General features: G+C 41.8%; 1 long non-coding RNA gene across 1 annotated transcript; it reads left to right on the top strand.

Annotated features, from left to right (window-relative positions):
* Nucleotides 1–326: 326 nt before the first annotated feature.
* Nucleotides 327–10,824, top strand: LOC120313113. Its single transcript, XR_005558058.1, has 3 exons — nt 327–450; nt 1,732–1,831; nt 10,668–10,824. It is a non-coding gene; the product is annotated as an uncharacterized LOC120313113 (long non-coding RNA).
* The last annotated feature ends 15,564 nt before the right edge of the window (nt 10,825–26,388 follow it).

Here is a 26,388-nt window from a genome sequence, read left to right as displayed (position 1 = left end):
GCAAGACAGAGATGTTGTTTGTCAAAAAAAAAAAAAAAAAAAAAAAACCCAGACAAACAAATAAACAACCTAGCTCTGTGTCCCAGGAAGAGCTCATAGCTGTGGCATTTTTAACCTTATGAAGATAGTTGAAAATCAGTTGCCACGTTTACTGTTGCATTTTCAAAACTTTGCAATCAGCTGTACAAATGGAAAGCGTCAAGCAGGATCCTTGCAGAGGCTTAGTATGGAAAGGTCACACCGGGGTCCTTTAAATACTATTTTTATTTCCTGTTGCTACTGGAATGGCTGTGCACAGCGTGGTGTGCATAAAATGGATGCAGAAGAAACAACCGCTTCCTTTTGATCCCGAGAACAAAAATTAGGAGGAAGCATCGGGGAGTAAAAAAAGCAAGGAAGTAGACGTGGATGTCAGACCGCCAAGGTGAAGCAGAGAGGAGACAAGACCAGGTGAATTAGACCTACTTTATTGTAACACAATCGTGCAAGTGTGAAGGTACAAACTCTTACCCTCCACTTTTAACTGCCTGCTGTATTAGAGCTGACTTGCGACTGAAATGGTGGCCTCAATTATGCAGTCCCAAGTCAAGGACTTCCTGCACCCATAGACAATGGTGGGATTCAAATGCCTGAACAACCGGTTCTATTATGTGGGCCTCCAATGTCTAGAACAGACTTCCGGAAGTGGTATCCATGTACTTCCGGTGGGCCGTTCTAGGTCTGGAAGGCCTCCTGCAGGCCTCCGATGCCTAGAATGGACTTCCGGAAGTGGTATCCATGCACTTCCGGTGGGCCATTCTAGGCCTGGAAGGCCTCCTGCAGGCCTCTGGTGCCTAGAACGGATTTCCAGAAGTAGTAGCCAGCATTTCTGGTGGGCTGTTCTAGGCTTGGGAGGCCTCCGAGGCCTAGACTGGACTTCCAGAAACCAGCCGATTCTCCGAATTCAAGTAAATTTAGCTACCGGTTCTCCTGAACCGGTGTGAACCTGCTGAATCGCACCACTGTCCATAGATCAGCCACATTGTGCCATGTCTGTCATCCCTGCCTGGAAGTCACAATGGTGATTTTTTTTAAAAAAAGACAACTGGTCTTTGTTTTTCTTTGAAGACGTTTCGCTTCTCATCCAAGAAGCCTCTTCGGTTCTGACTGAATGGTGGAAAATGGGAGGATTTATATTTCTTGCAATCATCTGGTCATTAGTACTCTTCCTGAGAGTTATTGAGGCCACTTGGAGGTTTAGCTATGCCCTCGGGATCACCTGAATAGTGCAAATGGGTGTGGAACCTTCTTGGAACTTCTGAAAGGATTGTGTTGTAAACAGAAGATAAGTGCTAGTTTAGCAACGGATGGAAACTAATCAAGGACAGAAGCAACCTGGAATTAAGGAGAAACTTCCAAATCGTGAGGAAGAAATAACCAGTGGGACAGCTTTGTCTTCAAAAGTCATAGGTGCTTCATCACTGGAGTATTTTAAGAAAAGACTGGACAACCACTTGCCTCAAATTGTAGGGCTACCTGCCTGAGAAAGGGGGTTGGACTAGAAGACCTCCAAGGTCCCTTCCAGCTCTACTCTGAATTGATTGACGTTGCACCTGTCTGTTTTACAGCTCAGCTAAGACACACGTCTTTCCCCTCAAGATGCCTGTTTATCACATTAGTCCCTATAACTTTGCCATGCACTTAGGGGGTGACTATCTGGGAGATTAATGAGGAATTTGTTCTCCTTTGCAGAACAGCTAGGAAGAGCTTCCCCTTCTCTAATGAATTGTGGAGATCAATCAGAGGCTGACCTTTTGTTTATCAGCTGATTTGCTTCTCTCTTTCAAGAATGGTAAGGAACGTTTTTGGCCCCCGGGGTGACTAATCTAAGACATATCCGTGAGTAACTATCCTGCATGGACATTTGGAAAAGATGTGCTTATTCAACCTTCGTGTTTTCAACCATCTGTTTCTCTCTGTTCCTCTTTGTGTATGTTTTTCTCTCTCTCTCTTTTCTCTCTCTGTTTTTCTCTCTCTCTGTGTGTTTCTCTGTGTTTCTTTCTGTGTGTTTCTCTTGCTCTCTTTTCTCTCTCGTTGTTTCTCTCTCTGTGTTTCTCTCTGTTTCTCTCTCTGTATCTCTGTGTTTCTCTCTGTTTCTTTTCTCTCTCTCTCTCTCTCTCTCTCTCTCTCTCTCTCTCTCTCTCTCTCTCTCTCTCTCTCTCTGTCTCTAATGGCTGAGAAACAAGAAGAAAAGGAGGCTGGCCATTAGTTTTCTGCTCATTATTTTATTGTCTAGTAGCCAGCTTTCCCTCATTCTCCTTCTTAAATGCCCATTTAGCTGCAGTACCAGAGTCCCTGGAGAAATGAAATGAGATAAGGGATCTCATTTTTCTCGCATTCCTTTGCAGCAAAGGTAAAAAAGAACATTGCCCCCCACCCATTTTTAAAAAAAAAAAAATGGATTAAAGGGTTTATTTGGCTGAGGGCACCTTTGGCAACTTGCCAACTTGAGACCCTAGCAGGTAAGGCAAGCGATGTGGAGACAATCCACAGAGGCTCGCTGAATATCAAATCGCAATTTTCATATTCCTCTCTGACATTAAAAAAAAAAAAAAGTCCCCAAGTCAGAAGCAGAGACGAAGAGCAAAAATGGTTTATGGCAACGGGGGGGAGGCACACCCAAGTATAAAAAGGATGCACCCCCAGACCCTCAGGTTCTGCAGCTCTCACAACGCTGCAATTTACAGTATGGTGTGGCTTTGAGGACTATATGGTGACATTTTTAAGTGATTTATGTTTTGTAGCGGTGTTATTTTTTTCTCCTAGCGATTTATTTTTTTCTCCTCTCCTCTCCTCTCCTCTCCTCTCCTCTTCTCCCCTCTCCTCTCCCCCCTTCCTCCTCCTCCTCCTTCTCCTCCTCCTCCTCTGCCTTCCCAGGAGACTGTGAATTCTAGTCTCAGCTTAGTATAAAAGTCAGCTGGATGTCTTTGGACTAATCACCAGGAGACAGTGAGTTCTAGTTCTGCCTTAGACATGAAAGGCTGCTGGTAACTTTTAGCCAATCACCAGGAGACAGTGAGTTCTAGTACCACTATGGGCCTAAAAGCCAGTTGGGTGACTTTGGATCTATCAGTAGGAGACCGTAGGTTTTAGGCTCACCTTAAGCATGACGGCTGGCTGGGTGACTGGGTCAGACACCCTCCCTCAGCCCAACCCACCTCATAGAATTGTTGTTGTGGGGAAAACAGGAGGAGCGTGTGTTGGATATGTTTGCCACCTTGAGTTGTTTGAAAAAAAAAGGGGGGATATAATTTGGGATATAAATAAAATAAAATTAAAATAAATTAAAATAAATAAATAAATAAATAATAAAATAAAATAAAATAAATAAAATAAATAAAATAAATAAAATAAATAAAATAAATAAAATAAAATAAATAAAATAAAAAAATAAAAAATAAAATAAAATAAAATAAAAAAATAAAATAATAAAATAATAATAAAATAAAATAAAATAATAAAATAATAATAAAATAAAATAATAAAATAAAATAAAATAATAATAAAATAAAATAATAATAAAATAAAATATAATGATAGAGTAAAAAATAAAAATACAATACAATACAACACAATATGAAAACATTAAAAAAAATATTTAGAGGGAGGGAAGGCTGCTTTAAGACTAACATCCACTTCAAGTGAATTCCTTAAAGCACCATTATCCTTTTTTTCACCATTATACAGAAGCCTGATGTGGGGAGTCAGCCCCCCCCCGAGAAAGAAATATTTTGGGGAATATTAAAAGGCAGAATATTATATATCCCCAAAGGATCTTAAAGGCAGAACCCCCCACCCAGACAGAAACCAGAAATGCAGATGTGATAATCTTTTCAGAAAGATTGGACCCAGGAAGCTTGAATTAGAAAAACAAGAATCAACAATCCCTCACACCAAACAGTCATCAGCCACACCCCCAGGGAAGCAGGATATGACCTTTGGGACATGATAGGATTAACCCACCACCATCAGAATACCAGAAAGGCACACTCAGACTCAGGTCAAAAGTCATGCCACAGGAACAACTCCAAACAAAAGCCCAAGAAAGTATAAAAACCCAGCAACATGTGGTCAGCTTTCCCAGAACCACCTTTCTATCTGGCTCTCCTCTTCTATAAACTACAACCTTCTTTCTAAAGCAGTTTCCATTTTGTTTATTCCCTGCTTGGACTGGACCTTGATGAAGATTTTTCTTTCAACACTGTAAAAGCTTTAAAGAATAGCAGCAGAGATTAAGGCCACCCTATCTGGACCCCAAACGTTCAAGATGACCACCTCATCGTGGCAAGGAGATCCACCCAAAGGTCAAACTTGGTAGCCCTAGGAATGCTCCTGTGCTCAAACACACTTCCTAAGCAAACATCTCCCAGGTTGTGTCTCTCTGTGTGTTTGCCTGATATTGTGCAGCTTCTCTCAGCAACTGAGCTTCAGTTAAAGGTCAAAGAGGAACAGGTGATATTGAAACGGTTGCCTGCAGGAATTTCTTTCAGATCAGAAGCCACGGGTGGCCAGGAAGTCTACTGAGTGATAGAGACAGATGTAATAAGAACACACCGCACACTGAGCGAGAGAATATGCTTCTCTCTAGCTCAGTGATCAAGTGTGTTAAAATAATGAACCAGCCCTGATACAAGTCCAGGAGAGAAATGAAGCAAAATGGAAAAATACTGCAAGCTGCGTAGATACTGTAAGTGAACAGAATAGAATAGAACTGGAAGGGACCTTGAAGGTCTTCTAGTCTAGAGACTAGACAATCACCTGTCTGAGATGGTAGAGGTTCTCCTGCTTGAGCAAGGGGCTGGACTAGAAGACCTCCAAAGTCCCTTCCAGCTCTATTCTATTCTATTCTATTCTATTCTGTTCTGTTCTGTTCTGTTCTGTTCCATTCCGTTCCGTTCCATTCCATTCCATTCCGTTCCATTCTAATTATTCCATTTCTATTCTATTCTGTTCTGTTCCGTTCCGTTCCGTTCCGTTCCACTCCACTCCACTCCACTCCACTCCACTCCACTCCACTCCATTCCATTCCATTCCATTCCATTCCATTCCATTCCATTCCATTCCATTCTATTCTATTCTATTCTATTCTATTCTATTCCATTCTAATTATTCCATTCCATTTCTATTCTATTCTATTCTATTCTATTCTATTCTATTCTATTCTATTCTATTCTATTCTATTCTATTCTATTCCCTATTCCCTATTTTCTATTCTATTCTATTCTATTCTATTCTATTCTATTCTATTCTATTCTATTCTATTCTATTCTATTCTATTCTATTCTATTCTATTCTATTCTAATTATTCCATTTCTATTCTATTCTATTCTATTCTATTCTATTCTATTCTATTCTATTCTATTCTATTCTATTCTACTCTACTCTACTCTACTCTACTCTACTCTACTCTACTCTACTCTACTCTACTCTGTTCTGTTCTGTTCTGTTCTGTTCTGTCTAAAGCCAAACCACAAGTTTCTGTGCACAGAAGATCCATCTCTCTCTTTTTCTTGAAGAAAAAAAAATGTGCTATTTGTACAAGCCACAGAAAATTCTACACGGTATTCTCTTAGAGGTGCCAAAGATTTTTAAGGTAATAGCAATTTAGAAAAAGAGAATCATCAGATGCTTTTCAGTATTAATCAATAGTTTGGGGAGCTGGGAAGGCAACCCGTTTCTGCCCCATGAAATTGGCTGCAGGGGTGAAAATTGGATGACTCAGTTTCAGCTGAGTTAAATGAGTATTGATCAAATTTCTGAAGGGGCGGCTTGGAGCAACCCAACGAAATGAACAATCTAATTTTGTTTTCCTATCAAGAAATAAGGACCCGGTCAATGGATTCAGATGCGTTTGGTTCCCCCATCTGCAAGTTCTTAGGTTTTCTGAGAATTCTTTGGATCCAAATTAAGAAAGTAGTAGTAGAAGAAGAATGGAATAGAGCTGGAAAAGACCTTGGAGGTCTTCTAGTTCAACCCCCTGCTCAAGAGACCCTATATCAGTGGTTCTCAACCTTTCTAATGCCGCGACCCCATAATACAGTTCCCCATGTTGTGGTGACCCCCAACCACTTATACGTCATCGGGTGCCAGGGGCGTGGCCAAAGAAAAGGGGGAAAAAATGGTGGACAGCCTTGTTTGGCGACCCCCGTGAAATAGTCGTTCGACCCCAAATGGGGTCCCGACCCACAGGTTGAGAACCACTACCCTATACCATTCCACACAATCTCCAGTCTCTTCTTAGAAACCTCCAATGATGAAGGACCCACAACTTCTGAAAGCAAGCCGTTCCACTGGTTAATTGTCCTCAGTGTTAGACAGTTTCTCCTTAACTCCAGGTTTGGTCTCTCCTTGATTAGTTTCCATCCATTGTTTCTTGTTCTGCTCATTTTGGCGCTTATATTTTCCAAAGCACCAGAATAAGCACCAAAGTAAGTATATATTCATTGAAAGAATCTCCTTCGGGAAAGTTTACAGCTTGTTCCTTTAAGCGGGGGCTTTTGAATGTGGCTGCAAAAAATTGTAAGGATAGCCAGCTGATCCAGACAATTCAGCAGAAACCAGCTTTTAGAAATGCAGATGTAATAATCCATTCAGGAAAGTTAGAGCCAGGAAGCTAGAAATTAGGAAGACAAAGACACCTAAAATCTACATACCCCTCACCCAAATTCTAAGGACAGGAGACATAATAGGATTAACCCACCAATACCAAAAGGGCACATTCAGACTCAGCTCAAAGTACATGACACAGGAAATACAAAACCTCAAACAGGAACAGGAAACAACCTCAAGAGGCCCAGAAGGTATAAAAGCCCACCACTCTGCTCCATGTGGTCTCTTTTTTTCCAGAGCCATCTTTCTGTCTGGCTCTCCTCTTCGATAAACTACAACCTTCTTTCTAAAGCAGTCTCCATGTTTTTTATTCCCAGCTTGGACTGGACCCTGATGAAGATTTTTCTTTCTACAATGGTAAACTTTAGTCTTAGCAGTCCTAGGCTCATTAACAGAACAATGGAATCAAGATCACTTCAAGTGTTAGTACTACTTTATAATGTCTTGTTAAGACCATGCCTAAAATATAGCATCCAGTTTTACTCCCTATGACATAAAAAAAAAATATTGAGATTCCAAAAAGAGTGCAGAGAAGAGGAACAAAGGTAATTAGGGGACTGGAGGGTAAAACATATGACGAACGGTTGCAGGAATTGGGTGTGTCTAGTTTAATGAAGAGAAGGATTAGGAGTGACATGATAGTGAAACAATGAAGGCAAGCTATTCCATTGGTTGATTGCTCTCACCATTAGGAAATTTCTCCTTAGGTCTAGGTTGTTTCTTTCCTTGGTTAGTTTCCATCCATTGTTTCCCTTCTTGCGTTTTGGTGCTTTGGAGAATAGGTTGACCCCCTCTTCTTTGTAGGAGTCCATCAAATATTGGAACACTGTTATCATGCCACTTCTAGTCCTTCTTTTCATTAGATTAGCCGTACCCATTTCGTATGTTTTAGCCTCCAGTCCCCTAATCATTCTGCTTGCTCTTCTCTGCACTCTTTCCAGAGTCCCAGCATCTTTTTAATATTGTGGTGACCAGAACTGGATGTAATATTCCAAGTGGGGTCTTACTAAGGGTTTGTAAAGCGGTACTAGAATTTCATGTGGTTCTCTCTCTCTCTCCCTCCCTCCCTCCCTATCTCTCTCTCTCACAACATTTTGAGGGGATATTTGGCATTTTAAGAACAACATATGGGGTACTCCCTACAAAGGGATTCTGTGGCACTTATTATTCAGAAGACACACTGGTGAGAATATTTCCCATGTCTTCATCCAATCTTCCAAGAAGTTCTTTACTGCTTGCTTAGTTTATTTTCTGGGCAAATGGGAAATTACCAATTAGAGCATTAAGATGCCACTATTCTCCATTTTTTAATTCCTACAAATATCCCTAGAGCCTGTGCTGGGTGCAAGGGCATTTGAATAAAAATGATGATGCTAGAAGCTGTTAGCCTGCTATGTATCATGTCAGCTTCACGTTGTGTTGAAATTAAAAGAATAAAACAAAGAAAATTAGGCCGGAAAGGAACCCTGGCTGCCTTGTTGAAGAACAATGTTTTTCAAACTTTGCAGTTTTAAGATGTGTAGTTTGTTCAACTCCCAGAATTCCCCAGCCTGTATGTTTTTAGATGGATGGACTTCAACTCCCAGAATTCCCCAACCAACATGCAACCTGAGGAATTCTGGGAGTTGAAGAGTCCACAATCTTAAAGTTGCCATGTTTGAAAAACTTTTCTACAAGTCCTATTCTGGTTTGTGTGCTTCGAAACCAAGCTCAAAAACAAGAAGGACAAGAATGAACATAACGGAGTTGAAATGTAAAAAAATTAAATCTTGAATATATTTCCAAAAATTATATACTGAAGTTTGTGTAATGCATTATTCTTCATCAAAATGCAGTCAGGTGAAAATTAGGATTTAAACAAAAAAACGCTTTTAAGATTCAGCTTTTCTTTTTTCTTTTTTTCTTCCTTGCAAAATCTGAGCCAAGTGACGCACATTTTTGAACATATTCTAAAAAAGATGACAGAGTTGAAATCATCTGGAGTTTTCAATTATAGCAGCCCTGCTTCTTTCGGCTTTCTGTTAGTCTTTTAATTAGCATAAAGAATTGTCCGTATTAGGGGCAAATGTAGAAATAATGGCTGGATTCTACCAGCCTGCTCGACATGAAGACTGAATTAGACAGTTTTTCCAAAGTTATAAAAGATATTCAACCCTAAATTACTCAAAGAGCCTGAATTTGCACAGGCCTTTCCCTGCAAATGCTAACTGAGATATTCTTATTTTGTTGTTTCGTTTAACAATTTGGACACCCATTTTGTACATCCAGAGTCCCATTGGTTGCATTTGGTAGGCATTAAAAAAAAATATTCTAAATAAATAAATAACAAAACAAACTTTCTTTCCGTCCCTTTCCAAAATCATTCTCCTTCTCTCGGTCAACGTCTGCTAGACCTGATTAACTTCAATCCCTTTCTCTTCATTCTCACCCATGACCTTGGAGTCCTAGTGGACGATCAGTTGAGAAGGGACCCCCCTTAGTTTTCCAGAGAGTACAGGGAATCCTCAACTTATGACCACAATTAAGCCCCAACTTTTTGTTGCTAAGTGAGAGATTTGTGAAGTGAATTTTGCCTCGTTTTACAACCTTTCATGCCACAGTTGTTAAGTGAATCACTGCAGTTGATCAGTTACTAACATGGTTGTTAAGTGAATCTTGCTTGTCAGAAGATTACAGAAAGTGATCACATGACCCTGGGACTTGCAACCATCATAAATATGAGTCGATTGCCCAACATCTGAATGTTGATCACATGACTTAAGGCGGGACTAGAACTCCCAGTCTCCTGGTCATTGGCTCAAAGTCACCCAACTGGCTTTCATGCCTAAGGCAGGACTAGAACTCCCAGTCTCCTGGTCATTGGCCCAAAGTCACCCAACTGGCTTTCATGCCTAAGGCGGGACTAGAACTCACCGTCTCCTGCTGTCTGGCCTGGTGCCTTAACCACTAGATCAGACTGCCTTTCATTGATCATATTCAACCTAGCTTTTCACCTTACAGCTTTAAATTTTGCGTTCAACATCCCGGCTCTCCTAGGTTATACGTGTAAAGTTCTCCTTGTTTTTAAGCCATAAGCAACAGATCCCTTACTTGTAGGGAAGGGTCTTTAAGAAATATCTCAGTGTTTTCTCATGCTAGCTACACGCTTCCCTCACTGTGGCCTATGATTTAGCAGAGAAAATGGGACCATTGCACCTGGTTGTTAAATGATTTATGGTACTCATTTCCTCCGAGGTCTAAATATTAGCCCATGACCAGGGGTAGGCAACCTTGGCTCTTTTATAACTTGTGGACTTCAACTCCCAGAATTCCTGAGCCAGCGTGGCTCAGCTTGGAAACCTCTCCCTTTCCCCTCAGCACGGCTGGCTCAGGAATTCTGGGACTTGGTCCACGAGTCACAAAAGAGCAAAGGTTGCCTTTCTCTGGCCTAGGCCTAGGTCGCTTTATGACTCATGGACTTCAACTCCCAGAATTCCTGAGCCAGCATGGCTCAGCTTGGAAACCTCTCCCTTTCCCCTCAGCATGCCTGGCTCAGGAATTCTGGGAGTTGAAGTCCACCAGTCATAAAAGAGCCAAGGTTGCCTACCCCTGGGTTAGACCGAATGAAGGATGAAAGCAAGGTGAAAGCTTTGGGGTTCTGTTGCATTCCAAATGTGAACAGCAGGGGGCAGCACTCAACCAATCTTGAAAAACTAAACCTAGTCTATTGGAAGTGATGATAGTTAAATGGGAGACCACCAGAACATTTCAGGTCTGCGCAGGCTAGATTCGGAAATTAAACAAACAATCAAGACAACAAAAGCATGAAGATGGGAATGACAAAGCAATATAATTTTGCCATGGAGATGACCCAGACATGTCAAGCTTGACTCAAGGGAATATTGTTTTTTAAAAAAATATAATAAAATAAAATAAAAAACTGTCCAAGAAAAAAGTAATAATTAACAAACAGTTATGTAACTGTTAAGCAACTTTCCATAAAATGCTACAAATCTTCAGCTTTTTTTCTTTTTTTTTAGCAAGCTTGGTTCTGTGCGAGGTTATCTTACCCGGGGAATAAAGGAGGCAAACCGCAAGCAGCAGCAATTATAATCAAGATTATAAGGAAAACAATGTGAAGCCTGATTCGGGGAAGAAAAGCTACAGTTTAAAAGACGCTGAAAACTTTGAAGAAACTTCCTGCAGCTTCAGTAACGGCAACAAATTACGAGAAATTCAAGGAACAGCAAGGGACTGGCTGATGCCTTATGAATAATACAGATTCCCGTGCTCGCCTTCACAAAATAAAACCAGGGTTGTGTTCTCAACTAACCTCAGGGCCTTATTTGTAAATTTAGAAAAATTCTCCTGACCAGTCTTGACTGAAACAGATATAACTGCAACACAATGCAATGCAAAATAGCAATAGCACTTAGACTTAGATCCTTCCTCAGAGTGCTTTACAGCCCTCTCTAAGTGGTTTACAGTCTTCCCTCTCTCCTTCCCTCCCTCTCCCTTTCTCTCTCTCTTTCTCCTCCTTCCTCCCTCCCTTTCTCTCCCTTTCCCTCTCTCTTTCTCTTTTTTCTCCTCCCTCTCTCCCTCCCTTCTTCTCTCTATCCCTGCCTTCCTTCCTCTCTCCCTCCCCCTCTCTCCATTTCTCTCCCTTCCTCCCTCTCTCCCTCTCTCTCCCTTCCTCTCTCCCTTTCCCTCTCTCTCTCTTTCTCTTTCTTCCTCCCTCCCTCCTCTCTCCCTCTCTCCCTCTCCTTCTCTCCCTTTCTCTCCCTTCCTCCCTCCTTTTCTCTCCCTTTCCCTTTCCCTCTCTTTCTCTTTTTCTCCTCCCTCTCCATCCCTTCTTCTCTCTCTCCCTGCCTTCCTTCCTCTCTCCCCCCTCTCCGTTTCTCTCCCTTCCTCCCTCTCTCCCTGTCTCACCCTTCCTCTCCCTTTTCCTCTCTCTCTTTTTCTCCTCCTTCCTCCCTCCCTCCCTCTCCTTCTCTCCCTTTCTCTCCCTCCCTCTCTCCCCTTTCCCTCTCTCTCTCTTCTTCCTCCCTCCCTCCTTCTCTTTCCCTCTTTCTCTTTCTCCTCCTCCCTCCCTCCTCTCTCCTTTCCTCTCTCTCTCCCTCCCTCCTTCCCCCCTCTCTCCCTTTCCCTCCCTCTCTCTCTCTCCCTTCCTCTTTCCCTTTCCCTCTCTCTCTTTATCCTCCTCCCTCTCTCCTTCCCTCCCTTCTTCTCTCTCTCTCCCTTCCTCCCTTCCTCTCTCCCTTCCTCTCTCTCCATTTGTCTCCCTTTCTCCCTCTCTCCCTTTCCCTCTTTCTCTTTTTCCTCCTCCCTCTCTCCTTCCCTCCCTTCTTCTCTCTCTCTCCCTTCCTCCCTTCCTCTCTCCCTCCCCCCTCTCCATTTGTCTCCCTTTCTCTCTCTCTCCCTTCCCCACTCTCTTTCTCCTCCCTCCATCTCCCTCTCTCCTTTCCCCCCCCCTCTCTCTCTCCTGGAGTGGAGTGGAGTTCACTTCTGCTCCTCATCTCAGTATCTTTTCTCATCAGAGCCAATCGCCTGGACATCATTTAGAGATTTGATTTGGCACAGTTAAATCACAGATGCTGGTCTATGGGAGTGAGAAGTTGCAACAGAATGTTGCTAGATTTAGGATTGGCAGCCATGCTTGGCGAGAATTTCTCACTCAAGTTGCATCAGCGTTGCTTCACCATGTCTAATTCTTGTTGATTAAGATTATTTCAGGGTACAGAACTTCTTTATAATAAATTAAACACCCCTTCTTTTCTTGACCACTAGAAAAAATATTCTGGATATCCCCTTTTGTATTGAAAGAGGACAGAGAAGAGCAACAAAGATGATCAGGGGACATAGAGGCTAAAACGTGAAGACCAGTTGCAAGAATTAGGTATGCCTACTTTAATGAAAAAAAGGACTAAGGGTGACATGACAGCAGTGTCCCAATGTCTAAGGGGCTGCCCCAAAGAAGAGGGGTCAACCTGTTCTCCAAAGAACCTCAGAGCAGAACAAGAAGTAACGGATGGAAACTAATCAAGGAGAGAAGCACCCTAAAACTAAGGAGAAATTTCCTGACAGTCAGAGCAATTAATCAGTGAAACCACTTGCCTCCAGAAGTTGTGAATGCTCCAACACTGGAGGTTTTAAAGAAGAGATTGGACAACCATTTGTCTGGAATGGTACGGGGTCTCCTGCTTAAGCAGATAGTTGGACCAGAAGACATACAAAGCTTGAGCAGATAGTTGGACCAAAAGACATACAAAGCAAAAGAAGTGGAATGTGTGTGTGGGGGGGGGGGGAAACCAGAATTTTTGGTCTGGTACCACAATTGGTAGCATCAGAAGACAGAAGAGTAATCTCAGCTCATTATCCAGCAATATACATGTGTAGAGAAATTGGGGGGAAAAAACCCACCCCAACGTGGAATGCATTGCAAAATTAAGAAAGACCTGGGATTCCAATAAACTAAGGGCAAGGAAATAGAATACACCTCTTTTGGATGGAAGCAAGGAGCTATAGTAGCAATAATTAAGGCAAATTAAAGGTTCAGACTCACATACCCCTAACCAAGGATGTACATTTTCTCTGACTACTTTACAGGGCTGACATATCTTGACACCATTTTTGCAGTGAACAAAATCTAATTATGAGTACAATGTAAAAAGAGAAGAGCAACCAAGAGGATGGGGGGGGGTCAACCTATTCTCCAAAGCACCTGAAGGCTAATCAAGAAGAGAAGCAACCTGGAACTAAGGAGAAATTTCCTGAGAGTGAGAACAATTAACCAGTGGAACAACCTGCCTCCAGAAGCTGTGAATGCTCCAACACTGGAAGGTTTTAAGAAGAGATTGGATAACGGTTTGTCTGAAATGGTATAAGATTCCCTGCTTGAGTGGGAGGATGGGACTAGAAGACCTCCAAGGTCCCTTCCAACTCTATTATTCTGTGATTTGCTAAGGCAGGGCTCTTCAGACATGGCCCTTTTATGACTTGTGGATTTCAACTCCCAGAATTCCTCAGCCAGCCTCCATTTTGTTTGTTAGATTTAAGACAAGAGTCTTCAAACTTGGTCCTTTTATGACTTGTGGACTTCAACTCCCAGAATTCCTCAGCCAGCATGCCTGGCTGAGGAATTCTGGGAGTTGAAGTCCACAAGTCATAAAAGGGCCAAGTTTGAAGACCCCTGTGATAAGGGATCTGGAGGCTAAACCATATGACGAATGATTGAGGGAACCAGCTGTGTCTAGTCTAATAAATAGAAGCACTAAAGGTGATATGATAGTAGTCTTCCAGTAATTGAGAACCTGTCACAGAGAAGAGGCAGTCAACCTTTTCTCCAAAGAACTTGAGGGCAGAGCAAGAAGTAAAGGATAGAAGATTGTTAGAGAGATCCAGCCGAGAGCTAAGGATAAATTTCATGACTGTGAGAACGTTTAACCCAGGGGTCTTCAAACGTGGCAACTTTGTGGACTTCAGCTCCCAGAATTCCTCAGCCAGCCAGTGGAACGCCTTGCCTCCAGAAGTTGTGGGTGTTCCAACACTGGAGGTTTTTTTTTACAAAGAGATTGGGCAACCCTTTGTCTGAAATGGTTTAACCTTTCACTGGCTGCTGTCTGTGACTTGGGAATGTAGCCATCAAAAACCCAAAGGGTCTGTGCAATCCCAAGAACAGTTCACCCAAGAAATCAACAACATCTTATGTCCTATAACGAGAGAAAAGGTATCGCATTGTAATTCACCTCTCTTCTGCATGAGCGTTACCTGTGAGGTCCAAAGGATGGCTCGCATTGGCAGGCCTACTGCAATCGGTCAAGTCATATTTGAATGATTTTTGCCATAATTGGTTGGGCAGGATTTTCAGTTGCAGGTCTCTTTTTTTTTTTTCCTGCAGATTGTCTCTAAATCAGTAAAAAGAGTTGCTTTGAATTGTAATTAACACTGCAATCAGCTGTGAGGCTTTCTCGTGTTGTTGTGTAGTTTAACGAGCGCTGAGATTGGAAGCTAGGTGCCCAAAACATAATAGGACACAAAAGATAGTTTGTCTCAGTAACTGCAAATATATGACTACTTCACATAGCCTACTAACTCATCCAGTCCTTCTTGGAGAAGGTGTATCTTGAGAATCGGTCAGAAGAAGCCCTGATCACCATCTGAATGCTACTAGAAATGGCCAAGTCTTTGCAAATTTCGCTAGAGAACCACTTCAACATTGTCCCAAGTTAAAACTAGATTGAAAGGACAAGATGTGTTGTTCTATTCTATCCCATATCCTATTCCACTCCATCCCCATATCCTATCCTATCCTATCCTATTCTGAAGATCTATTGCTCATATCTATGGAGATTCTCAGTCCTCCAGGTAATAATAATAATAATAGTAATAATAATAATAATAAAGTTGGAAGGGACCTTGGAGGTCATCTAGTCCAACCCCCTGCTGAGGCAGGAAAGCCTATATCATTTCAGACAATGGCTGTCCAATCTCTTCTGAAAAACTTCCCATGCTGGGGCACCCACTGTTGGAAATTCTGTTTATATACAGCATCAGTACAGTCACCATGTGCTTTACTGCTCAACTGTTTAACTGTAGCAGGAAATGGGAAACTCTACTTAGAACAGTGGTGGTAACAGCAGGTTATTCCACTGGTTAATTGTTCTCGCTGTCAGGAAGTTTCTCCTTAGTTCCAGGTTGCTTCTCTCCTTGATTAGTTTCCCTCTGTTGCTTCTTGTCCTGCCCTCAGGCGCTTTGGAGAATAGCTTGACTCCCTCTTCTTTGGGGCAGCCCCTGAGATATTGGAACACTGCTATCATGTCCCCCCTTGTCCTTCTCTTCATTAAACTAGACATACCCAATTCCAGCAAACTTTCCTTATATGTTTTAGCCTCCAGTCCCCTAATCATCTTTGTTGCTCTTCTCTGTGCTCTTTCTAGAGTCGCAACAGCTAATCCTTGTGGAAGGATTAGCAAGACACAACCTGCATTGGCTGAGACTGATTGACACCTGCCATGGTGCACTTTGAAGGGAGAGGGAAGGAGAAATGCATCGTTCAGATGTATCCTAAATCTGCTCTGAATCAGGTTGTGAACAAGTTGTACATTTTCCACATGGGAGTAACGGCAACAGCAGAATGCTGCTCTCCATTCATCATAACATCATGGCTTTGTATTAAAATGTCTGGAGGGACTCAGGGGAGGACCAGGAAGAAGGCATGAAATTGATTTTCTCCTATCACAATCCTTTCTGAACCTTGAGCTCAGCCTGAAAGTTTTTGGACAGCGAGCAGGGTAAAGTCCTAAATAACCACCTGCTTCCCGGGAGGAAATAATTTAGAAGAAACAGTGGATTTGGCTTTATTTTTAATTGGGTTGAACAAACGTTGAAATACAGATGGGGCACTTTCTGATTGATTCTTCCTGAGAAATAGACATCGGATTTGGCATTTTTTGTCTGCTTATCGAGTCCTTCCCGAGGACCTGTGGTGGTTTGATGGTGGACTTTCTTGGTTTTTTTTTCCTTGAAAACATTTTGCTTTTCATCCATGAACTGAAGAAGAATTCTTGAATGAGAAGAAAAATGTTTTCAAGGAAAAAAAAAAAAAGGAACGTCCAGTTGTCTTTGGGAAAGAGGCACCTCTAGGATATCATTGTTATTGTTATTTATTGTTATATCGTTTTAACATTTACCAGTTTTTAATGTTTGTAAGCTACCTGGTGTCGCCTTCTAGACAAGATGGCAGCACATAAATCTAACAATCAAATAACAAAGCAAACATTCTGGGTTGTTGAATTTGGTAACTGAGTTCATTGCCAGTTCGTTGGTAATTTAGTTCAGTATGTTCATATAACACTATAGTCCAAATTGGCAAAAAAATGAAAAAATAATGTCAAAAATGTGAAATGGCAGCTACCCAAAGCATGTTCTCTGTTTCCCTCACTACAATCAGGCTCATTCAGGGGACTGGAGTCTAAAACATTTAAAGAAGGTTGCAGGGATGTGTCTAGTTTAATGAAGAGAAGGATGAGGGGTGACATGATAGCAGTGTTCCGATATCTCAGGGGCTGCCCCAGAGAAGAGGCAGTCAAGCTATTCTCCAAAGCACGATGTAAAAAAGATGTTGAGACTCTAGAAAGAGTGCAGAGAAGAGCAACAAAGATGATCAGGGAATTGGAGTCTAAAACATATAAGGAACAGTTGTTGGAATTGGGTATGTCTAATCTAATGAAGAGAAGGACGAGGGGGGACATGATAGCCGTGTTCCAATATCTCAGAGGCTGTCCCAAAGAAGAGGGAGTCAACCTATTCTCCAAAGCGCCTGAAGGCAGGACAAGAAGCAACGGATGGAAACTAACCAAGGAGAGAAGCAACCTGGAACTAAGGAGAAACTTCCAGACAGTTACAACAATTAACCAGTGGAACAACCTGCCTCCAGAAGTGGTGAATGCACCAACACTGAAAGTTTTTAAGAAGAGACCAGATAGCCATTTGTCTGAAATGGTATAGGGTTTCCTGCCTGAGCAGGGGGTTGGACTAGATGACCTCCAAGTTCTCTTCCAACTTTTCTATTCTATTCTATTCTATTCTATTCTATTCTATTCTATTCTATTCTATTCTATTCTATTCTATTCTTTTTTCCTACCTCTAAAGTCCAGCATACTGTACATATTCTAATCTATATTGTCTTTTCCACCACCCAAAAAAAGTCTACATTGCTCACCTCCAACGCTCTAATTAGAGCGATCAAATAATCATTTGGCCATTGAGCTTACTCAAGGATTATTGTGAAGATAAAATGGAAGAGGAAAGACGATGTAAGTCACATGGGGATTCTCAGGAGTAAAGTGACATTAGCATTAACACAATCAATACAGGTTGCTTGTAGTTATCTGTAATTCTTGTAATGTCATGGGATGGAAAACTTGCTGTGTGAGTATTCTGGATATAGGCTAGCTCTCTAAGTTAATTTTCTGTGTGTGTGTGTGTGTGTGTGTGTGTGTGTGTGTGTGTGTGTGTCTGTGGGTGAGTTCATGCTTGTTTCATTCCCAAATGCAATTTCTTACAGATTGGTTTGACATATCTGCAGGAACTCAGCCTTCGAAGCTATCCATCATCCTGTTTAATCGTTCTCCCCAAGCATTAAATGTGGTTATGGTGGAGCTATATCCATTTCAAGGTTTCAACGGCTCTATTTTCTTTGTTTTCATCCTTTATCTCTACAGCTCATAATTACAACTGAGTATTGAAGGTTCACAAAGGGTTTTCTGTGTCTCCCCAACAACTTCAGCCTTCAGGGTTAACTTGCAGCCAAGTAATCTGCTACCCAGAAACATTAAGGATGAAAAACTGGTTAGATGTGCTCATTGAAACTTAATACTCTCAAAATCTAGTTATATGCATTTATTGAAACTTAATACTCTCTAATATGAGCACTGTTTATGTTAGCATTCTGTCCTCAAATACCCAAGTCCATCATCAATACAGAGAGAGCTTCTAACATGTTTACCAATTAATAATAGTAGTAAGTGTAAGAGGGACCTTGGAGTCCTAGTGGACAATCACCTAAATATGAGCCAGCCATGTGCTGCAGCTGCCAAAAAGGCCAACACAGTGCTAGGCTGCATTAACAGAGGGACAGAATCAAGATCATGTGAAGTGTCAATACCACTTTACAATGCCTTGGTAAGGCCACACTTGGAATGCTGCATCCAGTTTTGGTCACCATGATGTAAAAAAGATGTTGAGACTCTAGAAAAAGTACAGAGAAGAGCAACAAAGATGATTAGGGGACTGGAGGCTAAAGGATATAAGGAACGGTTGCTGGAATTGGATATGTCTAGTTCAATGAAGAGAAGGACGAGGGGGGACATGATAGCAGTGTTCCAGTATCTAAGGGGCTGCCCCAAAGAAGAGGGAGTCAAGCTATTCTCCAAAGCGCCTGAGGGCAGGAGAAGAAGCAACAGATGGAAACTAATCAAGGAGAGAAGCAATCTAGAACTAAGGAGAAACTTCCTGACAGCGAAAACAATTAACCAGTGGAACAACCTGCCTCCAGAAGTAGTGACTGCTCCAACACTGGAAGTTTTTAAGAAGAGACTGGACAGACATTTGTCTGAAATGGTATAGGGTTTCCTGCCTGAGCAGAGGGTTGGACTAGATGACCTCCAAGGTCCCTTCCAACTTTACTATTATGGATCATCGCACAGTCAGCCAGATGTTCAGACTGGATTTGGGATTTTGTCTACCTATCGAGTCCTTACCCAGGACCTGGGATAGGCAGATGTGGATGTTTGATGGTATTACAGATATTGTCGCAGGGTGGAAGCAGTTCCTAGTAAGGCCGCTTTTTGCAATTGACTAATAGCGAATTTGTCAATGCCAATGGTGTTCAAGTGGTGCTCCAGCTGTTTTGGGATTGCACCCAAGAAGCCTATCACTATTGGTACTATTATTATTGTTGTTGTTGTTGTTGTTGTTGTTGTTATTATTATTATTATTATTATTATTATTATTATTATTATTATTATCTTTACCCAGATATGGAACATCTTGTAGTGGAAATGCAGAAGATCATGATTATTGTGCGAAGTTAATGACATATTTTCATTTTTCCTTCATATTCCAAAAAAAGATAGAAGCGTAGAGATCATTCTGAGCCTGACTATTTGTTTTTCACCCTTGCTTGCTGAAAAAAGGAGATAGGAGGAAATCTGCACGTAGCTTCAAAATTTCCCTTGCTGTGAAAGTCTCAGACTTTTGATTCCCATCTCATAATCAAGGTCAGCCCTTGCAGTCTCCTGGCTATAGCAAGGCCAGGAAGTCACGATGCCAGGTTTTGATAAAAAAAAAATATGGGGTGTTTTTGCAAATGGAGAGCTTCTTCCCAGAAACTAGCATTAATTACTGTTGAAGGAAATGTCTTCATCATGGTTCAGTCCAAGCCGGGAATAAACAACATGGCGACTGCTTTAGAAAGAAGGTTGCAGTTTATTGAAGAAGAGAGCCAGACAGGAAGATGGCTCTGGAAGAAAAAGAGAGAAGAGCACATGTAGGGAGTGGGTTTTTATACCCTCTGGAGTATGAACTTTGACCTGAGTCTGAGTGTGCTCTTTGGCATCTGTGGATTAATCCTATTATGTCCTGTCTTAGAGTTTGGGTGGAGTATGTAGATTTTAGGTGTCTTTGTCTTTCTAAACCTCTAGTTGGGGCCCCCCAACCTTCCTGGATTATTTATATCTGCATTTCTACAGAGCTGGTTTCTGCTTGGGGGAGGGAGACTTGGGGCTATTAAGAAAACTGGGCATGCTTTTCTGCCTCTTTAAGAATCTTTGAGAAAATTATTTTTCTGCTCTTTTAATATTTCCTTCTTTTGGAGGCTGACTTCCCACATTACCATGGGAAAAAAATGGCACCCTGGAGTACCTCTGCTGTCATTCCTAAGCAATGACAGCCTGTAAGAGATTTGGGCATTATCTTGCTGATGTAGGAGAAGGGCAGTCAGAACCTGGAGGCAGAGTCAAGACAGGAATCAGCCTGGAATCATTATGTTCCTAAAAACAGTCTAAGTCCAACCTCTTTTGAATTGGAATGGGACAATTCACTGCAGCCAGCTTTTTCTTTAAAAGTCTCCAGTGATGGAGCGCCCACAATTTCTGAGGGCAAGCTGTTCCACTGGTTGATTGTCCTCACTGTCAGGAAATTTCTCCTTAATCAGTTTAGAAATCTCTCCTTGATCAGTTTCCAACCATTGTTTCTCGTCCTTCCCTCTGGTGCTCTGGTGAACAACCTGGCTCCCTCTGCCTTGTGGCAGCCCTTCAGATACTGGAACACTGCTATCATGTCTCCCCTATTTCTTCTTTTCTTTAGACTAGCCAAATCCAAGTCCTGCAGCCATTCTTCATATGTTTTAGTCTCCAGGCCTTTGATCATCTTAGTTGCTCTTCTTTGAATTTTTTCCAAACTCTCAACATCTTTTTTTGTGATATGGTGACCAAAATTGGCTGCAGTATTCCAGGTATGGTCTTACTAGGGTTTTATAAAGCAGTACTGATACTTTGCGTGATCTTGATTCTATGCCTCTGTTTATGCAACCCAGGATTGTATTAGCTTTTTTGGTTGCTGCTGCACACGGCTGGCTCATAGCTTGCCATACACTCAACTCACCATGGCCAACTCACTATGGCCAACTTACTGTGGGACAACTCGCCATAGGTCAGCCCACTGCAGGACAATTCAACAGTTCAATTTAATTATTTAAAATAGTTTTTTAAAAAATTATATTACAATTTTTATCATTCACATTTCATGTTGTCCTTCCTTTGGCATCCTTTCCTTAATGATTGTATTCCACTATTTCTTCAATATTAGTGTAACTCTTGTCCTGTGGCGAGTTATCCCCTGGAAAGTTGGCTGTGTTGAGTTGTCGTAGACCAGTGTTTCTCAACCTTGACAATTTTAAGGCATGTGGACTTCAACTCCCAGAATTCCACAGCCAGCAATGCTGACTGTGGAATTCTGGGAGTTGAAGTCCACATGCCTTAAAATTGTCAAGGTTGAGGAACACTGTAGTAGTCGCCTTTTGAAATCTGTTAACTCTTATCTAGGGCCAATGTAGAGTTGATCATTAGTTGACTAGATTGTTATGTGTAGGCACAAGCAATAAATCAGCTTGACTGGAACTTAACGTGTGGTCCTGATTCTTCGCACCTGACAGCTTGGTCTGTGTGCTTTTTATGTTATGCTTTTTGTTAATAACAAAGCTTAAAATTTCTTTATTTACTGCTGTGCGTATTATCCCTGGATCCAAAACAACCAGTTGCCTGGGCACCCGATCGTTGCCCTGACACTTGGCAAAACACAGCAGATGTTTATGGATGAAAGCGGCACTTTACCTTCTCACTAAAGTGAATTCAGAAACTAGAGTGGTGTAAATAGGTCAGGAGACATGCGTGGGCTTCTTACGATCGTGGCATTGGCTATAAGGCACCATGTCACAACTCCCCCAGTAGGTTAAGTGCATTTGCTGCTAATGGTAGATCCCATTAAATGCGGGTGATGCAAATACTCAGTTTAAAGACCCTGTAAGCTTTTAGTTCAAGAAGAAGAAAGGCAGGCTTTAATGCTCTGACGAAACATACAAGGGAGGATCTTTGAGAAAGATGAAAAACGGTTCATCGACCAAAATGCATTTTTCAGGATGGGTTTTGCGTATCACTCCAAGGTCTGAATTAATAAAGCCAAAGTCAGTGCTGGATTAGTCAAGGAGTGCTTTGAGAGACGTTGACTTTTCTCCAACACTGTGTATCTTACATGGCCCTAAACAGTTGGAAGCCAGCCTGTTAGGAAGAGCCATCTGTATCCATCTGTACGTCTTCATCAAAGGCCTTGCATTAAATTTCATTCCCGTTATAGATGTGCTTGAGAATGCAGGGTAGATGATCACACTGGCTCTCTGGAGGAGCCTTGAGGATGCCTTCCCTGATGAGATGTTGGCAAATTACATAATCATGTTTGATTCATTAAGTGTTTGGTTTGATTTGAGTGCATTGCACAAGGGGTCCTACCAAGATCGGTTCCAAAGCAAATCTTACTACGTTCAAAGGGATTTATGCTCAGAAATGGGAATACCAGGTAGAATAACAGAATCACAGAGTCGGAAGGGACCTTGGAGGTCTTCTAGTCCAACCCCCTGCTCAAACAGGGAAGCCTATATCATTTCAGACAATGGCTGTCCAATCTCTTCTGAAAAACCTCCCATGCTGGGGCACCCACTGTTGGAAATTCTGTTTATATACAGCACCACAAAGCAAACAAACAGTACAGTCACCATGTGCTTTACTGCTCAAGTGTTTAACTGTAGCAGGAAATGGGAAACTCTACTTAGAACAGTGGTGGCGAACCTATGGCACGCATGCCACAGGTGGCACTCAGAACCCTCTCTGTGGGGATGCGCACCGTTGCTCCAGCAGAGTTTGCCAGAATAGTGAGCATGAGGCATTTGGAAGCGACAGAGCAGGAAGTGAACAAGCAAGCAGTATTGGTCCCCCGGGGATGCCCCAGAGATGGCGAGGGACTGGCCCCGGCCACACTCAGTCTGCCATGACCACTGCAGCCATGCCCAGTGGGCCACACACCCCCTGAGGGCACCACAATGCTGATACAGCCCTGGCACTTTGTGATAAATAAGTGGGTTTTGGGTTGCAGTTTGGGCACTCGGTCTCTAAAAGGTTTGCCATCACTGACTTAGAACATATATATATATATATATATATATATATATATATATATATATATATATATATATATATATATATATATATTTACCTTGAGTGTTTCTTGATGCACCCTGTCGGCCCAAATATGGGAGAAAGAAATCTTCTTTCTTTTTTTTTTTGCCTGTATCAGCTCAATCCAGAGCCATCCACAGGCAGCAGTCGCAACTGCGATGTCATTTATATTATAAAATTTGGATTGCTAACAAAGAATTAAGGGAGAATGGGATAGCTATTTTGAGTTTCTTAACTCTCTTCAGCCAGACCATAGGGCCAAACTTGTAAACACTGCCACCTACTGTAGTTGTTGCATAGAAATATATTCCAACAATGAATTCCAACACCCACAACTTCTGGAGGCAAGTCGTTCCACTGATTAATTGTTTTCACTGTCAGGAAATTTCTCCTTAGTTCTAGGCTGCTTCTCTCCTTGATTAGTTTCCATCCGTTGCTTCTTGTCCTGCCTTCAGGCGTTTTGGAGAAGATAACCCTTGACTTATAACCATGACTGGGATCAAAATTTCCATTGGTAAGCAAGATGGTTAAGAGATTTCATGATTTTTTATGATTTTATGACCCTTGTTAAGCAAATCACTGCCGTCGTTAAGTGAATCATGCAGTTGTTAAACAAACCTGACTTCCCCCATTGACTTGGCTTGTTGGAAAGGTTGCAGATGGTGATCACGTAATCCCAGGAGAACTGCAACTATTGTAAATACGTGCTGGTTGCCAAGTGCCCGGATGATGATCACATCACTGTGGGGATGCTGTGATGGTTATAAGTATGAGGACCGGCCATAGGTCACTTTTTTCCCCAGTGCTGCTGTAACTTCAAAACAAATGGTTGTAAGTCAACGACTACCTATAGAACAGGGATGGCAAAACTGAGGAGAATGCAAGCTCTCGCTGTTGCTTTCATGTCGGAAGCATTGAAGTGCTTCCAGTTTGAAAGGATTAGCTGGTGACATCACCATTGCCCAGGGGGGGGAACACAACACCCAGTTGGGGGATCCTTTCATGTCTCTGTTAATATGCCCACTTGAAGTGGTACCTATTTATCTACTCACGTTTGCATGCTTTTGAATTGCCAAGCGAGCAGGAGCTGGAGTGAAGGACAGGAGCTCACCCCATCCCACAGCAGTAGTTGGGTCTTGAACACAGGCTTGCTCAGTGGTGGGATTCAGGCGGTTCACACTAGTTCGGCAGAACCGGCAGCTAATTTTTTTGTTGCCCAGGCGCAGAACAGACTTCCGGAAGCAGCATCCACCCAGAGAACCGGTTGTTTACATGTTTGAATCCCACCACTGGGCTTGCTGATCATCAACCAAGCATTCTAATCATGTGAGCCACTACAAGCTGAAGGGAATATCTGGGCAGGGAGAGGAGTCACCGTCTAAATGGGCTTAATGGGCTACAAATGATTCTGTTCTGCAATGAGTGTCATCCTAGCTGCATAGCAACATCTGATCTCAAATTGCTTGGATCTTACTGCAGAAATAGTTGTGGATTTTCCCAGATGATTAGTTCTCGTTTAACATCCCCTTTCTGGGATCAAGCTTGGAAACTGATGAAGGAGAGAAGCAACCTGGAACTAAGGAGAAACTTCCTGACAGTGAGGACAATCGACCAGTGGAACAGCTTTGCCTTCAGAAATCGTGGGCGCTCCATTACTGGAGATGTTTAAGAAGAGAGTGGACATTCACCTGTCTGAGACAGTATAGGTTCACCTGCTTGAGCAGGGGGCTGGACTAGAAGACCTCCAAGGTCCCTTCCAGCTTCTCTTCTCTTCTCTTCTCTTCTCTTCTCTTCTCTTCTCTTCTCTTCTCTTCTCTTCTATCCTATTCTATTCCATCTCAGTCCTGTTCTGTTCTATTCTATTCTATTCTGTTCCATTCCATTCCATTGCATTCCATTCCATTCCGTTCTGTTCTATTCTGTTCTGTCCTATCCCATCTGAGTCCTGTTCTATTCTATTCTGTTCTGTTCTGTTGTATCCTATCCTATCCCATCTCAGTCCTATTCAATTCTTTTCTGTTCTGTTCCATTCCATTCTATTCTGTTCTGTTCTGTCCTATCCTATCCTATCCTATCCCATCACAATCCTATTGTATTGTATTGCATTGTATTGTATTGTATTGTATTGTATTCTATTCTATTCTATTCTATTCCATTCCATTCCATTTTTTCTATCCTATCCTATCCTATCCTACCCTATCCTATCCTATCCTATCCTATTCCATTCCATTTTTCTATCCTATCCTATCCTATCCTATCCTATCCTATCCTATCCTATCCATTCATTTCAATTCCCATCCATCTATTCTATTCTATTCTATTCTATTCTATTCTATTCTATTCTATTCTATTCTATTCTATTCTATTCCATTCCATCCCATCCCATCCCATCCCACTCCGTTCTATTCTATTCTATTCTATTCTATTCTATTCTATTCTATTCTATTCTATTCTATTCTATTCTATTCTATTCTATTCCATTCCATTCCATTCTATTCTATTCTATTCTATCCCATCTCATCTCATCCCATCCCATTCCGTCCCATTCTATTTTATCCCATTCCATCCCATCCCATCCCATCCATTCCATTCCATTCCATTCCATTCCATTCCATCCCATCCCATCTATTCTATTCTATTCTATTCTATTCTATTCTATTCTATTCTATTCTATTCTATTCTATTCTATTCTATCCTATCCTATCCTATCCCATCCCATCCCATCCCATCCCATCCCATCCCATCCCATCTATTCTATTCTATTCTATTCTATTCTATTCTATTCTATTCTATTCTATTCTATTCTATTCTATTCTATTCTATTCTATTCTATTCTATTCTATCCCATCCCATTATTGTTTCTTGTCAGCGGGCCAATATTATTGTCGCCAATAATTATTTCACTTCAGCTCAGGAAATCTGGATTGATTTTGGCAAAGGAAGACAACTGCTGTCAGCTTGCTGAGGGCATTATGGTGTCCTCATTTATAGATTAGGAATGATAGGCAGAAGATGACCCCAGTGGTTCAGAAGATCACTTTGTTTTGATCCTCCACATCTTTTGGAGAGACATTTTCTTTCCCGCTGTCAATAAAGATAATGCTTTTCCATGTTTTATTGAGTGGCAGAAAGTGAAGAGGAACTAAAGAGCCTCTTGATGAGGATGAAAGAGGAGAGTGCAAAAGTTGGCTTGAAACAAGCATTAAAAAAAAACGAAGATCCTGGCATCCGGTCCCATCACTTCCTGTCAAACAGAAGGGGAAAAAAATGGAAGCAGTGACAGATTTTACTTTCTTGGGCTCCAAGATCACTGCAGATGGTGACTGCAGCCATGAAATTAAAAGACATTTGCTCCTTGGGAGGAAAGCAATGGCAAACCTAAGGCAGTATATTAAAAAGCAGAGACATCACCTTGCCGACAAAAGTCCATGTAGTCAAAGCTATGGAATTCCCAGTAGCAATGCAGGGCTGTGAG

The sequence above is a fragment of the Crotalus tigris genome, unplaced genomic scaffold, assembly GCF_016545835.1.
Source record: "Crotalus tigris isolate CLP2741 ecotype Arizona unplaced genomic scaffold, ASM1654583v1 scf7180000018580.5573681206:619365, whole genome shotgun sequence".
Classification (NCBI taxonomy): Eukaryota; Metazoa; Chordata; class Lepidosauria; order Squamata; family Viperidae; genus Crotalus; species Crotalus tigris.
This window is presented reverse-complemented; position numbering and strand designations above follow the sequence as displayed.